This window comes from Abrus precatorius, unplaced genomic scaffold (assembly GCF_003935025.1).
Source record: "Abrus precatorius isolate BTA unplaced genomic scaffold, Abrus_2018 Scaffold3, whole genome shotgun sequence".
NCBI lineage: Eukaryota > Viridiplantae > Streptophyta > Magnoliopsida > Fabales > Fabaceae > Abrus > Abrus precatorius.
This window is the reverse complement of record NW_020874373.1, coordinates 22,568,949-22,588,319: the sequence shown is the minus strand read 5'-3', so window position 1 is coordinate 22,588,319 and position 19,371 is coordinate 22,568,949. Positions and strand designations below refer to the sequence as shown.

At 37.0% G+C, this 19,371-nt stretch overlaps 1 non-coding gene across 1 annotated transcript; it reads right to left on the bottom strand.

Moving 5' to 3' along the window:
* Positions 1-3,170: 3,170 nt before the first annotated feature.
* On the bottom strand, positions 3,171-3,277 carry LOC113864076. Its single transcript, XR_003504680.1, has one exon. It is a non-coding gene; the product is annotated as a small nucleolar RNA R71 (small nucleolar RNA).
* Positions 3,278-19,371: the final 16,094 nt, after the last annotated feature.

Here is a 19,371-nt window from a genome sequence, read left to right as displayed (position 1 = left end):
TTATTAACATTTTCTCACTGAACATGGTGTGTAGGTACAATCTAGTCTACTCTAATCGAACTTATTGGTTAATATTTCTAATTATTGTATTATGTTATTTTATTTTTATTTTTAAGAAGGTATCTAGTCCATTACATAGAAGGAAAAAAAAAGAGTAAGAATATAAGGTCATCATTTTCCCTCAAAATTCTCATTTAAGCTTTTATTTAAATAGTGGTTCCTTAGGAATTCTTTTTACCTATATTAATACAATGTTAATGGAGTTCCTTTGCCTCCTGTAAATTCTTGATTCATTCTTCATAATTTCATGAAATAAAATAAATTCATACAACCAAGATTCATAGTCCAGAATGCAATTACAACAACTCATAATTCAATGTTTTCGTTAAAAAAAAATATAATGACATATAGTGCCAATCAATCTAATACATTGAGTGCGTACTCTCATGGACACTACGGTATATGATAGTCATATTTTAGTACATCTTTCTTTCCATGTTTTTGGTTTAATTGTGCTTCATTAGTGCATTATTTTGATGTGTTAGTTTAGATTTGTATTAGTAAGTAATTTAGGATTTAAATATAAATCTTTCTTAATTCCTGCCATAATTTCTTATTTTGACACAGTTTCTTACAAAGACCATATCTGGAGCTACACTACTCGGAATTGGACAAAATTGGTGTCCCTAGAAAGATAAGACATAGATCTACAACTTCTCTGTTGGGAGCAAATCCCAGTTCGAGCATCTTCAAGTCCAAAATTGCGTCACAATGTTGCGGCCCTGCACTAAAATTTTCAGAATTTGATTGTATTGTTGATTTTACTTAGTTAGGAAGTTGGCTCTTAATTAAGCCCAATTATTATGTCTTTTACTTAGTTAGGTGTTTAGGAAACTCATTAGGGAGTTGGGCCTTAATTAAGCCCAATTATTTTATCTTTAAATAGAGGTTATGACTCTATGTACGAATCCTTGTTTTTTTTTCCCCGCAATTTTTCAGAATTACAAAAGCCTTTATTTTAAATTCTTTCCTTTATTTTCGTCTCTCTACCTTCCATCTTTTCATATTTTCTAGTTTTGGCCGAAGCAAACATGATCATGAAGCAAGGTTAATCCATCAATCGGTTCAAGGTTTCAAGAACAACATTGCGTTTGAGTTTCGGGTTAGGTTCTATCGAATTCGCGCTTTTCATCCTCTTTTCTGATTAGGATAATTACGTTTTTCATGATATTGATTTTTCGTTTGCATTATAAACAGAGAATGAGAATTTCAGATTTGAAATAAATGAATTCACCTAATTCAATAAATCAATTGTTTTGAATTTTGTTAAAGAATTGGATTTGTGATTGCAGTTCTTGTTTTGATGAAATTCATAATCTAGATTTAGATTTTGGGTTATTAATATTGTATTGAATTAGTGTTGATTGGAAATTCGTTGGAATTATATTCGTGTAACAATGAGAATTGCGTTGTAGTGATTGAGATCTTGATTTGGTTGAATTTCATAGTTCGTTTCGTTATAATTATTCCTTGTTCTTTTCTTTTCTGTTGTTTACAATTTAATTTAAAACAATCCTTCTCTAAGCTAATATGAAATCACATGATGGAACCAGAAATAGAATGTATCTTGTGTCCTTGTGAGATGACCTAGGTTTACTCCTTGTATTGCAAAATTTTTAAGAAAATCTAGTTTGTTTGATACCATTTCGACATGGTTATCAAAATGGTGCCGTTGCCAGGGACATAAGTCAATTTGTTTTTATTTCATCATGTGTACTAACTGATTTGGTGTTTCTGTGTTTGTGCTTCATTTCATCTGTATTTTTATTTCATAGTTCATTTTGTTCGTCTATTCCGTTCTGCGTATTGTGTTTATGTTTCTCTGTTCGTTTGCAAATTTAGTTTTGCATTTCAATTCATATGTGTGCGTTGATCAATTCATGTTTTAATGTTTATTCATGATCCTTTGATTGTCTATTCCATTATTTAATTGCAATTGAGTGTGTGATTGTGATTGGCTCAATTGTTGTGGCTGCATGCGAAAAACATAGTTGCTGCATATTTTGATATCATATATTACTGTTCATGCACTATTCATCAGATTTTGAAAAATTCCAAAAAAATACCTAGAGATTGAATTTTGATCTAAATTTTTGTGTCCACATTTCTTTTAGTGTCTATTAGTGTTTAGAGTTGGTAGATTGCAAAAATCATTAATAGAAAAAGAGATACATTGTGGTGGCCAAGAGAAAGTTTGTGAAACTTAAAAGTGCCATAAGTTTTGCTAGGAATGTCAAAAATTAACCCACCACACATGACTTTGGGGTAGAAAAAAATTTCCTAACTACTGCAACCAACTTTGCTGGTTAAGGCTGCCCCAACTTTCAAAAATCGCATGTTTTCTAAAAGTTTTTTATTTTTCAGCATTTATTGACCTATTTTTCTTGATTTTAGGCTTCTAGTTTCCATAGTAAATCAATTCAAAAAAATATGAAATTTTTTGTGGTGTTTTTCTATACCAAAAAGAGATTTATCATGGTCCCACTTCATTCATATCTTGCATTTTAATGGTACTTGCTTTGTAAACCTACTTTGTGCATTCATTGATTGCTTGTTGTTCTTGTTGGTTCTAACCTTACATGACCAGGGCCAACCCTAGTGTAGTGAATCAACCTGATCCTGAGATACAAAGAACACTTTGTAGGATAAGAGCTAGCAAAAACAGTGGTAGTGTATTTGGTGTTTCTTCTGAAATTGTTAATCCTACTGTTAGTGAATATGAACTTGAAATTGAGAATATGACTGATAACCCTGAGCTAACTTTGAAGGAATTGGCCACACCTAATGTTGTGTATCAGTCATGGTGTGCCCAATATCCTGAAGACGAAACAATTTCCTATGAGCTTAAATTTGGACTTATCCATTTGTTGCCAAAGTTTCATGGACTTGCAGGTGAAGAACCTCATAAGCATTTAAAAGAGTTTCATGTGGTGTGTTCCACCATGAGACCTCAAGGAGTGCTTGAACACCATGTAAAGATGAAGGCGTTTCCTTTCTCTTTGGATGGTGTTGCAAAAGACTGGCTTTACTTCCTACCTTCAACAATCACTACATGGAATCAAATGAAGAGGTTATTTCTGGAAAAATTCTTCCCTGCCTCCAGAACTGCAACAATAAGGAAAGAGATTTGTGGTATAAGGCAGCTGAATGGGGAGACTTTGTATGACTACTGGGAGAGATTCAACAAGTTGTGTGCTACCTGTCCCCACCATCAAATAAGTGAGCAATTACTAATTCAATATTTTTATGAGGGACTAACTTTGATGGATAGGAGTATGATAGATGCGGCAAGCGGAGGAGCATTGATGGATAAGACACCACACGCTGCAAGGCAACTTATTACAAACATGGCAGCCAACACTCAACAATTTGGATTCAGAGGAGCTACTAAGGGAGTGAATGAGATAGCACTTGGTCTTGGTACTAGTACTGTTTATGGTGTGGAAAATCAGAGGCTGGAAAACAAAATCAACGAGTTGACCACCATGGTGAGGCATTTGGCAATTGGTCAACAACAAGTAAGTGCAGTAAGTGAGCAACCAGTAAGAGTCTGTGGCATATGTACTTCCACTAAGCACCCTACAGATTCATGCCTACATTGCAAGAGACAGAGGCGAATGTTTCTGGAATCTACACAAACCAACAGCAGCAATATAGAGCTCCAAATCAGCACCATCAGATTTGGATGATCTCTCCAACCTTCATTTCAACTTGCTGTAGGCAAATATCAGCCTCCATTCAGGCAACAGCCACTGATAGCTCATATTTTGTTCTCACATTTTTAGTCTTATTGCATCCTTTGCATGTCTTTTCATTCCCTTATTTCTTCCATTTAATATGTTTTTGCATTTATCATGTTAATTAGGAATTTTCGTAAATACTATACTTTTGTTCATATTTTCTATTCTGACCTTTAGTTACTAATTTGGCCATAACTGTTTTTGTAAATATCCTTTTTGGCTCATTCTTTTTGCATTGGATTCCTTACTTCCAGAGCTTCAATTTGGACATATGGATCGTGCTCTTTGGAGTCTGGAGCTATTTTCTACGAATTTTAGAAGTTTAGACTTTTGTATAGCTTTTGTCTAGCTTTTGTTTTGCGATTTTGTTGTATTTATTTTCGGCCCAGCTCTGGCCCATTCAGTTTTGCTCTTTTAGGACTACTGTTTATAGAGGCCTGCAGGGGCTGACTTGGAAGCACTTTTAATTCATTTTTTTTTTGTTTTTCAGTTTTGTAATAACTTTCCCGCTTCCAATAGAACCTCTGAAATTTTTACCCATTCTCTTCTTCTCTTGCAATTTTTCACTTCGAATTTGCATTGCTCTACATTTATAATTGAAAGGCGATTAGTTTCTGCAATTTCCAGATGAATTCCTCCATGTTTCTTCTCCAATTACATTGCCAAGGTCCAGATCGCATTTGTTCAAGACGTTTTTGATGCTCCGAGTTTGTTTCCTGATCTCATACCTTTGCGATTGCATAGAAAGCATTGTTCGATTGAATTGTGCATTGTTCTTAATCACATAATAAGTAATCGATTAATTGTTTGTTGTGCGGGAGAGATTTGAACAATTCAGTTTTCATTCTCAGTTTTGGATTTGTGTGTTTGGATCTCGATTTTCATTCTCTGCGTTTAATCTTCTGCATTTAATCATAAAACTTCCCCAAACATAAATGTTTTCTGCATAATTGATATTGAAACAATGTGCATTTGCATCCTTGTGAGAGATGACCTAGGTTGCTCCCTAAACTACATGTTTTTGTGAGGAATTTAGTTACTTTTGAGACCTTAGCGACAAGGTTATCAGCCACCTCCACCACCCCCTCCTGCACAAAGAAGTGAGTCGTCATTTCAGGAGATGATGCAACAGTGGCTACAAACAACCTGCAGTTTCAATAGAACATGCAAGCAACTGTCCAGGATTTGAAGATTCAGGTTGGACAGCTAGCAACTCAATTGAGTCAGATTCAGTCTCAAGGTTCCAGTAATCTGCCTTCTCAAACAGTCATGAATCCAAAGGGAAATATGAGTGCTATTACACTGCGGAGTGGAAAAGAGTTACCAATAGTTGTAGCTGCAGCACCAGATTCTAAAAACAATAGTGATGCAGCCACTGAGAAACATGTTCCACTGCCCTTCCCGAACAGACCAGTAGCATCAAGAAAAAAACCAAAGTCAGATAATGAGTTGCTGGACATATTCAGCAGAATAGAAGTAAATATTCCTCTCCTTGATGCCATCCGACAAGTTCCAAAATATGCAAAGTTTCTAAAGGAATTGTGTACTAACAAGAGGAAGCTGAAGGGTAATGAGCGAGTGAGTATGGGGAGAAATGGTTCTGCACTTCTCCAGAATAAGAATGTGTCGGCGATCATTCCACCTGAGTTACCACAGAAGTGCAAAGATCTAGGAACTTTCACCATTCCTTGTACTATTGGAGAGGAAGTTTTTACAAATGTTATGCTGGATTTAGGTGCTTCAATTAATGTTATGCCTGCATCTATTTTTAGATCATTGCAGATTAGAGATTTGATTCCTATAGGAATTGTAGTCCAGCTAGCCAACAAAAGCACTGTGCAACCACTTGGTGTCGTGGAAGATGTTCTTATCAAGGTTGAGGACCTTCTTTTTCCTGTTGATTTTTACATTCTAAAGATGGAGGACGACCTACCCAGCAATGCTACATTAATCCTTGGGAGATCATTTTTGAGGACCGCACGAACAAAGATAGACGTTCATGCAGGGACCATTTCTATGGAGTTTGGTGACAATTTGGTGCATTTCAACATTTTTGAAGCAATAAGACACCCAGCAGAGAATCATTCTATTTTCAATTTAGATGTTATTGATTTAACTGTTGATGATTGCAAAAATTTTGATGATTTATTTGCTGATTTTGCAGATTTCACTAACCCATCTTGTACTTGTGATGATTCATCTATTTGTGCTGTTTGTAGTGTTGATGTTACAGGTGCAGCAGATATAGTTACACTAGTAGATGTTTCAACACTAGCAGTTGACTTATCTCCACCTCCATCAGTAGAGCTTAAGCCTTTGCCTGCACATTTGAAGTATGCTTACTTAGAGGACAACCAACGACTTCCTGTCATTATTGCTCGTGATCTCAACTCTGATCAAGAGGAGAGATTATTGCAGGTTTTGAGAGAGCATAAGAAGGCCATTGGTTGGACTCTTGCTGACCTTCCTGGAATTAGTCCTGCTATTTGTATGCACCGAATTTTATTGGAGGATGAGTTTCGACCTGTGAGACAGCCACAGAGATGACTCAATCCTACTATTCTAGATGTTGTGAAGAAGGAGGTCACAAAGCTACTGGCAGCAGGTATTATTTATCCCATTTCTAACAGTAAGTGGGTTAGTCCTGTGCAGGTGGTCCCAAAGAAGACTGGGATGACTGTGGTGAAGAATCAGAATGATGAGTTGGTTCCAACTAGAGTTCAAAACAGTTGGCGAGTTTGTGTAGATTACAGAAGACTTAACCAGGCTACTCGCATGGATCATTTCCCTCTTCCATTTATCGATCAGGTTTTGGAGAGGCTGGCAGGTAAATCCCATTACTGCTTTTTAAATGGATTTTCTGGATACATGCAGGTTCATATTGCACCAGAGGACCAACACAAGACCACATTCACCTGCCCATTTGGCACATTTGCTTACACCAGAATGCCATTTGGTTTGTGCAATGCTCCGGGCACTTTTCAGAGGTGTATGGTGAGTATATTTTCTGACCTTTTGGAGAGTTGCATGGAGGTGTTTATGGATGAATTTACTGTCTATGGTTCTTCATTTGATGCATGCTTAGAGAATTTATCTAAGGTGTTACATAGGTGCATCCAAACTAACCTTGTGTTAAATTTTAAGAAGTATCATTTTTTTGTCACAGAGGGTATAGTTTTGGGTCACTTAGTCTCCAGTCAGGGTATTCAGGTTGATAAAGCTAAAATTGATATCATTGCTTCTCTACCTTACCCTACTTCTGTGAGAGAAGTGCGTTCCTTCCTTGGACATGCAGGTTTTTACAGGAGATTTATAGAGGACTTCAGCAAGATTGCACTGCCATTATTCAAGCTTCTGCAAAAAGAGGTAGAGTTTGTTTTTTATCAGCCTTGTCAGCTAGCTTTTCAGGAGCTGAAGCGGCGGCTTACCACCACACCTATTGTTCAGCCACCTGATTGGGAGCTTCCTTTCGAGCTCATGTGTGACGCATCCAACTATGCACTTGGAGCTGTTCTAGCTCAGCGGGTTGGGAGGCTTTCTCATGTAATAGCTTATGCTTCTCGCACATTTTTCTTTTAATTTATATTATTTAACTGTGTTATATGTTTTCTTAAATTAGGAAAACTACACGTGTGACTTTTCCTCCCTTGCCTTAATTGTCAACTTGGTCCTAGTTAATGGGTATAGACGAATCTTTTCATTTTTTCCTAAGTACCATGCACACTAAGATAGTCAATTAATGGAAACCACCACCCTTTTGCCCTAGATTTCACGTGCACCATAAGGAACCCAAGAGACACATTCCTATCTTGCCTCTTTTAAGCTTAGTAACCGAAAGATCATTCAATGTCTGGGAGACAGAGAGAGAATCAGTTTTGATAGCCTATATTCCCACCCAAATTAACTACAATTCATGCAAATTTCATTATTCCAAGTTACCCTATATAAATGCAGCCGCCACCCATGAACCGTTACACTTTGATTGACCATCATTTGAAAATTCCTCATTTATGGTGTAATCGAAAATAGAGCCCTAATCCTTTCCCAAAGTGTGGGCTCTTCCTATTCTCGTGTCTCTAATTAAAGTTGACCAATTTGAGTTAAATTAGCATTCATTTCCATGGTGATTTATTAAGGAAGTTTCCCATGCTTAATCACTCCCACGAAAAACCCTTCACCTAGCTGTTAGGAGTACCATAATTGCCTTAATTGCTTCCCACTTATTTTCAACCTCTCGAGAAAATGAATAGACACACGCTCTAATTTCCTCCCCCAAATGATTGGAACCGCCAGCTGTATTTAGGGGACAACGAGTCAAGTGAGAAGTTACCACATAGTGCATTTAAAACCCTAAAACCGTGCCCACCATTAAATTTCCATTTACTTGTTGTAATCCTCATTTCTTGAGGAGACCTTTCACTTACACGGCCATGTTGGAGGCACTACTCTTTCACTAGCCACTCGAAGGATGCAACCCTTTCAAATTCATGGGACACGAAGAGTTTGAACCCATTTCCCTCCACAAATAAACCCTAGCCGCCAACCTATATTAATTGATCACTCTTGCCTAGGCCAACCCACCACTCGGTTATTCCACCATGATGATTAGTTATAGAAAACGTGTGAGCACATTAAATGGTTGCTTCTTTTCCCATGTCGTTCATTTATTGCTCGTAATAGACTTACCCAAAGACTCCAAGTAACGTGACCATTTGAGAAGAAGCCAAGAGCCACGTCTTTTCAGGTGCCCTAAACCTAACCCTCCATGAGCAGCCCTAAACCGTCACGCCCCTTTGAAAACAAAAAGACATAGGCACTACGCTCACGCTATATAAAGACCCTACTTACCTTCATGCGCCCTTTTCATTCTTTCTTTTTCAGAAACCCTCACATTGATCATCTCTCTGAAAGCCATACTCTTGCACTCTTTCATTCTTCTCTTTCTATCGTAAACACACCCTCCACCTCACCTCTCAAAAAAACAAAAATGGACACAAAGAACCGCCTGCATTTCCACCTTCTTCAAATGTTCTTGCCACTGCCAAGGAGCCACAGCTTGGGCGAGTGCTTACAAATGTCAAGGCCAAGCCTTCCACTCTTTCTCATTCTTAATCCAAACAAGGTTAGGGGAGTTCATGCTTGTGCTTGATTGTGTGTGTGGTTGTCTACTTTGCATGCATCTCTTTCTCATCTTTGCTCTAAGTTCTTGCTGAAAAACTTTTAAGTGAAAAGATCTCCTCTCATCGCTTGATGATTTTAATCGAATAATGTTGTAAAGATTTCGTTTTTATGGCTTGCATAAGCTAGATCATGGTTAGGGTGATTTTGCATGTAAATGCTTGTTTGATATTCCTACCTTTCTTCTTTATTGATGCTTTTCGGTTGGGTATAAGGGATAGTTTCAAAATAAAAAGTGTAGTACCTTATTATTGTTATATTCTTCATCTCTCTTCGATCCAAGTTCTCTCTACTTCGTTGCATGTAGCCTCTTTAGTAAGACTTTCTTTTCTATTTTCTCACCACTCACTCCTCTTTCTCAACAAAGGTTTATAGAAAGAATATGAACCTTACTCTTATTTTGTTTGACCAAAAGTAAAGGGAATAGTTTTCGCAAAAACAAAGAGATTTAAAGTCAACCCTAAGCTAAACACAATTTAGTTCATTACTAGTCTCGGATTTGCTTTGTTCATTATTTTATAAAACTTGACTTTTGCATGGTGACAAATCCACGGTTACCTTAGGTAAAAGTTTCAATATTGTTTTCTTAAAAGATGTTTATTTTTTTTTTCTTTCTTTCAAAAATTTCTTGAGAATGTATTATAATCATCTCCACTTCTCTTATACTCTTATTCTTTCCTTCATCTTAATCTGGAAATCGAGTGCAAATGTGTGTATGGTCACAGTTTTTCCTCCTTAAATGTATTCTGGGATTTAATTGCGAAAAAGAAGACTTTTAAAATTTCAATGTTATTATTTTATTTGGTTATCGTGACTTAAGTGTCGAGTTTGTTTTGCATTGAGATAATGGTTACTAAATATGATGTTTTCCTTGCTGTTGGGTGTGCCATCCGAGAATGATAAAGTTGACTTTGAGAAATTCTAAGCATGCACAAAATTTTCTTTTAAGTTATTCGTGAGCATGGAGGTAAAAAGAAGAGTCAAGGTCACAGTTTGGCACAGCTGGGGAATGTGGAGTGTTTAGGTTCAAGGGGAGAACCTTGGGGGTAGTGAAGGGGGTTTGCCCCAATGGCGCGGAATAGCTCACCGTGGCCGGGACACATCGCCATCAAAGCCTTCACTAATCCTGACGCGAGCAAGCATTGCTGACGATCGTGGAAGAACTCATTCTTGAGGAGCCAAGATGAAAATATGGAATTATCCTTGATTATTTATGTGCAACATGTGCTTGTAGGGAATAAGGGTCTTTGATCACCTTGACGGGAGGATTGCTGAAAATTAAGGGAGTAGTAATGTTCTAAGTGGCGTAGGTTTGGGTCGTATTGTTGATAGACTTATGTGATTTTTCTTGTGTTTCCAGTAACTTGATTTCTCGCCTACTTTTATGTCATTTTGATTACCTTGTTTATTTGATTGCTAATTGATTATTATGTTGGAACTCACCCATTCTTTCGTGATTTTCCTTGTGAAGTATTCCCTTGTGTGTTTGCATGATTGTGTGACAGATAGACCCACTCCGAGCGAGGATTTGGGGAGAGGACTCCGGAGGGAAGGAGGCATCGACGTACAATGCAGCGACGCGCCGCCTCATATACCAAGGAATGGTCTCCATGACTGTGGGACCTCTTGCTGAAGATGGCTGGAAGCCTAATTGGAATGACCATCTTTTTTATGACATCTCCGTGCCTCTGCAGCGTGAGAGAAGTATCATTATTCACTCACCCCCTTCTTCTCCATCATCTCAAGAACCCCCTGCCAAGTGACTTAAAACTTTTGTTGATAAAGGTAAAACTATCATCGACCTTGACCCAGAGCCTACTCCTTGTCCTAGCCCTTCTCCTACACCTGAGTGGAAAGACGTCAGAATTGTTGAGTCTTCCATTAGGTCAATACCCCGTCACTCTCTTCATATTCAGGCACTTTCTTTCGATGAGGCTGGACCTTCCACCCGACGCCCTTCACCACCACCTACCATTGGTTGGATTAATAGCGTCCCAGATGACTTGTCGCCCTTCCCTCACCCTCAGTCAGTGGATGATTCTCCCAACTCCGATGGAATGGAATCTGGCCCTAGTGAGGATTCCCTTCTGTTAGAGTTTTATTTATAGATTGTTATTTTATTTTGTCATGGATGAACACTGCTCATAGGTTTTGGGTTGTTTCGTTATTTTTTTGAAATACTAAACTTTGGGGTTTTGTTTTACTATGGTTTTACCTTGCACATTTTGGCTGAAGGATTTATATATATATACTTTCTTTTATCTATGTGTTTCTCGTCATACTTTTAGAATTTTATTTCAAACGGTGTGCGATGTTAAGCGGTTATCTCTATCGTTGTTATAAGATCATTCTACGAATAATTAGGGTGATCAACGAGAATGATTAGCATGTTGTTAAGATACTGGACTGATTAAAATATATGATTTTGTGATGAACGGACTCATTGAAGGCGCTTTGTTGCGTTTATTATATCTTCAATTTAATTTGAATTGTGCGATGAACTGAATTATGGTTAAATTGAGAATATTGTAGATTGACATGGTTAGTGTTGAGTAGCATGAGAAGGGATTTTATTATGATTATTCGTGGAGATACCTTTGAAAGAACCATGAGAGTTGAAAGTTGAAGTTTATTCTCTTGTGAAATGGATGGTAATCAGTAAATAGATTCGCTATGATGTTAATTTGCATGAGTTCTTGTACACGTTTATCTTGGGTGTACCATTCTATAGAAGCCTTAAATTTTAACATGATAAGATGAGATCTTGGTAGAAATTAGGTGTTACAGGTTGAAAAATGGAATAAATCTAACATGCACTAAGGATTTATTCATGATCGCACTTCATGCAGACAACCCAAAACTATTTCATACATTGAACAACAGAAAAACATAAAGAAAGGAGAGTAAGAACATGCATGCAACCTGATTGGAGTAGTTGATGGACAGAGGACCAATAATATGCACTAGTACATGTTTACATTTTAACAGCAAAACATTGGACTCCCCTTACCTTGTTTGATCACGAGGAGAATGAGAAACTTAGAGGTTCCTTCCGTTGTAGCAGAATTCTGAATGTGAAATCTTTTGGTCCACTGGTGCGGTGTCAAGGTGAGAGATTTTAGGATGAAATGAGTGTTGGAAAAGGTACAGTTTCTGTGAAATGTTAATTGATCTCTCAGTCTCTCAGTGTTTCACTCAAGTGGCATCTTTGTGAGAAAAGGAGTGAAACAACAATGGCCTTCCTATTTATATGAACATTTAAACATAATACTAAGGGCATATGGTCTTTCTCGTCAAATAGTAACCTTCTAAGCGTAATGTCCAGCTTTAAAAGGGGTAATCATATAACCACTCCACTAAGTCTATTTTCTCTCTCTCTCCGCTATGGATAACCAAGTGATGTTTCAGCCCCTTTACTTCTTTCCTTATTAATTTATAACACTCCACTTAGAGTTGATTTTCATGAGTAGTCATATCAATTTATGGAGTGCGTGAGAAGATGAATAGCTAGACGAAAAAAGGCTCCTAATCAGGTACAAAGACTACACCTAATGCAATTCTTCTCTTTTCTTTTTGGGATGTATGAATAGAATAAAATAGTCTACTACAATTTTCATCGCATTACTTGGACTAATGAAAGTAATTACAATGGACATTTAAGGCAAACAAGGAGAGTTACAAGACATTCATTGTGCAAGAGGAATTCAGGTATGTTTCAAAAGAAATAATAATAACATAAATAACAACATCATGATAACAGTGGAATAGAGCATAACTTAGAATGAAAAGAGGGGAAAAGAAGGATAAAGATAGAAAAGAAAGTTTTTTTCCACAAAATACATTAATGGACAGTCTGTTTGTTAAAAGAAATGGACCAAATTTTGAGGATGTTACACAAAGAGGGTGAGAATCAGAGAGCACACAGAGGGAAGTGTGAGTTTTAGGTTTAAGAGTGTGTGCGTGATCTAAGCAATATTTATAACCACGCGGGGGCACGTGACCACTCTTAAAAGGAGAAGTGAACGTTACAAAATTAAAAGCATTTAGCGTGTTCACTATTTTTCAACCAAGTGAGCGTTCCAGAGAGATTAATTTTTATGATTGAAATGCACGTTGTCACTGTTGCTGGGCAAAGTGACAACGCGCAAGCTTATTTCCTGAGCGTTATTACTTTTGTCAATGTTGTTCGCAATCTAACACTAGCAAGTGCACTAGAATTGCAGCAAGTGATGAGTAAATTTAAGATCCAAATATCGTCTCCACAGGGAATTTAGATTCAAGTATCACTTCATAGAATTATAACCATTTAAGCTTTTTTGAATTTGTAAGGAGAGTGGTAACATGTAGTAACAGAAAACTAGAACAATTAGAAGTAAAATGAACTTGCAGAAAATAGAATAATGAACACACAATTATGTGATAACAGAGGAAGAAACAATAGCTAGGGAATTGCTTCACCAAAACTCCAATGTTTAATCAATAAAGTTATGAATTAACAAGCAATTGGAAAGAATTACACGTGAAGTTCAAAATCAATAACTCAATCTATTCCAAAGCTTGAAATTCAGATCCAAATCAATTCAACATGTTCATTTCAGATCTACAATCCCTAACTATGAACGAATTACACAACCATGGCAGCAGAAGAAGAAAAAGAAAAAAAAGAAGAGAAGAAGAAACTCAGAAACGCCATGGAAGCTTGCTCCACTCCAATTCCTCTTCGTGAAGCTCCAAGATCTGAATCCCCACTCCTCTCTCTCACTTCCTCTAACCAGAAACTAACCTAAAAAAACTGAAAATGAACAGAATCCCTTTTTTCTGGATCGTTTCTGGTATTTATAAAATTTCCCAGATTTTCACGTCATCACTTTTATGAGAAATAGTAGTTACGCAGAGAGTTTTTGGTTGCGCGTTAACACTTTTCCCAGAAATAGTGGCCACGTGCATTTTCCTGATATTGAGAGCTCTCTGGAACTATCACTCTTGATGATAAAAGTGACAACGCAGAGCCAAGGTAGTTGCGCGTTGTCACTTTTGCTGATAAAAATGACTACGCGCAGCTCGCCAAGTTGAAGACTCTCTGGAACGATCACTTTTGATGACAATAGTGGTTACGCAGAGCTTTCCTGATATTTTGCCTCTCTGGAACTATCACTTTTAATAATAAAAGTGGTAACGCCCAGGCTTCACTTCTTCTTTGAGCTCTGAAGTGATCACTTTCACTGACAATAGTGATCACGCCCAGTCTGCAATTTCTTATTCTTGAGTTTTTGGAGTCCAGACTTGCTTCTTTCCTCTTCCTTGTCATCAAACTTCCATGAATATGATCCTTGCTCAATTTATTCCTACAAAAACAAGATTAAAAACTTAATTCCTAAGCAAAAATTTCACAATTGCTAAAATAACTACATATGTAAACAAAATTCAATTCCTTCTCTTTTTCTAAGTTTTTCTGCTTTCTTTATATATTTTTCTTATCATTTGTGTTAGAATGATGCTAAAATATCAGTCAAAATATGGATTCATCACTACCCCAAACTTGAATTTTTGCTTGTCCTCAAGCAAATCAAATTAAACCAAGGGTAATTCTTCCACTTTTCAGAAACCATTTCACAACTGCTATATCAGAATTTTCCAATTTAGAATTCTGTGTTTTCTGCAAAATTTTCAATCAAGATATTCATCCAATTACTCATCATTGCAATCACAATGCATTCATTAAATTTTAAGCAAGAATTACTATCTAAGTGAATATATCAGCCAAGTTCATGTGAGAAACATTAAAATCATGATCACTTCTCACTGGACAGTGTTTCCCTCAATTCTCAGCAGTGTTTAAGTACTGTTTTCTCTCTTTAATCATCAATTCAGCTACACTCTACCATATGCTTGCCCAATTTCTCTATCTCCTCTGCTTAGTACAGCCAATCACACATCAAGAGGACTTTTTACAGTTTATAACAGGGCTTAGGTTAAGGTAGATACTGAACAAAATAAGAAACAAGTTGCAATTTCAAAAGATCAGAAGCATTTTGAGTGAACGACTTTAAAACTAGTCTGGTTTAGCATCAATTCACATTAAATTCCTCAGTTATGCAGCAGACTAATCGTTTTTGTGCAGCTGAATTTTTATTTTCCTTTTTCTTCTCTTACTTCCATTTACTCTTTTCTTTTCGTTGAATTTCTTTTTCTTTTTCTCTGCAACAGTTTACTGCTAATTTCTTCTTTTTGATCTCCATTTTGCTCTTTTCAACTCAGATTCTATTTTTGAACTCATGTTTAACTCTTCCATAGTTTTGCTGCATAATTTTTAATTTTTCTGCAGCACTTTTGTTCTTTCGTTCTGACGTTTTGAACTCAAACTTAGATAGCTTGCTACTCCCCTACCCCAAACTTAAAATTTTGCTTGTCCTCAAGCAACTTAATTGGATGCTACCCCAAACTTAGTTTTAAAACTCATTCTTGATTAAACTCACAATGCCTTTGATCAATTTGAATGGTAAAATTGGTTTTTCAGCAAGGCGTGTAATGAAGTTAACTCAAGAAAAGGGAATATTAAGCTCAAAAGGGGTAAACTAGGGCAATTAATCATAAGGGAAGGCATTTTAGGCTAACTAAGTATATCAAACATGGCCTCTATCATGTGTGTGAGAACTGTAACATGCATATTCAATTAAGAACAAGGGCAAGTTCTAGAGAATGCAGTAAATCTGATTAATCACACAAGGAAAGAAGTAGGTAGCTCAAGTCTCACTAGGCATTTATAAGTGATCATGTGGATTAATGAAAACATAATGCACTTTTCAGAAATATATGCACCTAGTGGCAACTGCCTCATTTTTGAAAATACAAGTGTGATCTCATTTTGAGAATGGGAAAAACAACTTAAAAAGAAATTCACACAAAATTCACAGCCAGCAGTTTATTATCTATTCTAGTATTTTGGTGTTTTTCAACAACAATTCAGTGTAATGTGAGGCTACACATGAATAAGAGGTAGAGAATGAAACCCCCCTTTCATGGCAGCTTGTGCAAGAGTCACCATCCAATGTGTGTGAGTGTTGTGTGTGTGATATTCTCTGCACAAAAACACCAGAATTCCATTAACTCGCAGCAAGAGAAAGGTGATTAGTTAAGAAGCTAATATAATTGCAAAATAGGTAAGTGAAAATTAAACTAAATTGTACCAATTAGTGATTACAACCCAAAAAGTTTTAAACTACCAGAATTTTACAGAAATCTAATAACAGAAATTAAATTCCTAGACTAATCTTCTGCTGCATCTTCTTCCTCTGAGCTTTCCTCTTCAGAACCTTCTTCTTCTTCTTCTTCTTCTTCCACTACCTCTTCAAATGGTGGCTGAGGAAAGTGGGTTCTGTATATTGGCATATTCTTGAAAACAGAAGAACGAAGGCACTGGGCATTCTCTGCTAAGTCTGGAGTATGATACATTTCTTCTTTGGTCATTCCCAATTTCTGACCAATATTCAGCATAATACATTCCATTAACATGACTCTAGCTTTGAGGCTATTATGCAGCTCAGTCTGCCTTTCAGCAAGTTGATTCTGCCCTTCAGTTAGCTGCTTCAGAGTGTCCTTCATCATCATTGGTTTCTCTTTCTTGAATTGTGAAGGAATTGGGGCTGCAGAGGTGCAGGAAATAGTTGCATAAATCTCTTTGATCAGAGCTGCAGAAATGGATGGTGCAGCTCTGATTTTCTCTTGATAATCACCAAACTCTACTCCTACGTCTTCACAAAGTAGTGTAATTACTGAAGGAAAGGCTAATGAATCCCTTTTTGTCTTCAGTATTCCTAAGATACATTCACTTATTACCTCTCCCACATCTATGTAGATGTCGGAGACTATGGCAAAAAGCAGAGCAGCCCTCTTCACAGCTAGCGTGGAGCTATGTTTGACAGGCATGAAAGAATTTAAAATAAACATGCTCCATACTTTGGCAAAGGGCAGAAGATTCTTGGTGACAATATGCTTTGGCTTCTTAGATTGGTTGAGCTCCCATATGGTGCCTGGTTTCCCAATCCTTTCCAGAATTTGCACAAAATCAATATCTGGACTTTCCTTAAATGTTTTGAAGTCCAGCTGTGCAACATGTTGTGCAGAATTAATTTCCAGCACCCTATTGATATTTGCTGGTGAGAAGTCAATTCTCATGCCTTTGACCATGGGGCTGAACTTAGGGGTTCCTTTCCCTTTAAACCTTATGGCATTGGCATAGAATTCCTGAGTTATTTCCCTCCAACCCAGGCCAGCTGTTGCACAGAAGAATTCCCAGCCTCTTTTCTGGATTTCCTCCTTAAATTCAGGGTAGTTGTTCCTAGCTATTTGGAATGCTCTGTCAGGAACAATTTTTCTTCTTAGAATATTGGCTCTGAAAAAGTTTTCATGAGCCAAACTTCTGAATCTCGGATCATGTGTGGCTGGTGGTGAGGATCTTGAGGGTACAGCTGTTCTTGGTGGGGGTGATGGTGTAGGTGAGGGTGCAGGTGCAGGAGATCTTGTTGAAGGTAGTGGAGAAGGTGAAAGTTCAGATGTAGGTGCAGATGATCTTGTCTGAGGTGAGGGTTCAGAGATCTGAATAGGTGAAGAGCTTGAGACACCATTAGTTCTGGCCCTCTTTGATGCAGCAGCTTGGAGATTTCGGCTGGATCTTCTTGTTGGGGTTGTGGAATATGCAGCTCATTTCTTCTTAGGAGTGGTAGAAGATGCAGCTTGCCTCTTCTTAGGAGTGGTAGAAGATGCAGCTTGCTTCTTCTTAGGAGGACCTACAGGTGTGTTGAATGAAGTCCTAACCATTTTGGAATTTTCTGCATGGAAGGAGTAATTGTCAGTTTAAAATTTTAGAATCAAAGAATAATCCTATACTGCAGAAAATTCAATCAAGCAGTTTGCAGAAATTAAAATTTTCTAATACTTCTCATCATGCAATCTGCTAATAGTACCAACACCCAATTGCACAACTTATTCAAAACATGCAAAATCTAACAGTAGAATTTCAGAGTGCACACTCTTATCAATTATCAGGGTAACGCAGAAAGATAATTACATGTCTTAACCAAAATTTCAAACTGATTTTGCGCTGACAGCCAAAATTCCCAAGTTGTATTCATTTTGCAATCAAGTATGCATTTCAGATAGTCCCAATTTAATGTCTAACTCAATTTCAGCACAGCTATGTATTCTAATTTTCCATTCTACAGTTTCAGAAAGTTCTGTTGCTATCAGTTCAGATTCTGCAGAAATGTGGTTCATATAATATGCAATGTAATTTCAACTATCCCATCAAACTAACATACATGACAGAGAACAACTATTTGAAGTATTATCCATTCTATTTTGAACCAAATAGCCTCAGAATTTGAAATTAAGTTTGCTGTCAGAACATGTATTATACATATGCACAGAATAGATGCTCAACATTAATTCATCACATTCAGAGAAATTTAGATATTTCTAAGCTGAAAATTCAAGATGTGTTCACTATCATTAAAAATTAGGGTAGCACAGAGCAATATTTTCAAGTTTCAACCAATTTTCAAACATAATTTGCAACCCAATCATTCTCAGCAAAAAGTTATTCCATCAAAGTAGTGCAGAATTACTTGTCCTGGTATTTTCCTAACATTCGATTGCATTACATGCAGTGTATGGTTGCAATTAATCTCATTCAACAGTCTTAGCTCAAACAACTTTTCACTGAATTCTTTTTAGGTCATCCCAATTTTTGCAGAACTTTTATTCAATTATGTACAATGTAGATTCGAATGCTCCATAAATGACAGGAAAGACTTCTTCAGTGTATTGCTCCTACAGTGCCTCAGTACCCTATTCTACATTTTTCCAAGTTTGTAAACACAGAAAACCCTAGCTACAGTTACAGAGGGATAAGAGTAAGTGTACCTTGCAGGAAGATGTAGTATTGAATGAGAAATGCTGGTTGATTCTAGGTCGACACACACAGAGAGTGAGATTTGAAGAGAAAACTTAGACAGAGATGAAGTTTCAAGCATGAAAAGTGTGTGTGCGTGCTTAGGTTAGGGATTATATATGGTTACGCTGGGCACGTGACAATTTTTTTAAAAGAAATGAACGTTGTAAAATTAATTGTTCCCAGCGTAATCACTATTATTCGAAAGAGTGAATGTTCCAGAGAGTGAATTTTTTAGAATGAGGCGCGCGTTATCACTATTGCTGAGCAAAGTGATAACGCGCAGCAAAGTGATAAATTTTTTCAATAAAAGTACTAACGCAGAGATATTAGAAGTTTACTTACCTGTGCGTAGTCACCCTTGACAGAAAAAGGAAGCGTTCCAGAGAACTCATTTTCCCATTTGTCTCTGCGTGATCACTTTTATCAATAAAAGTGATTGTT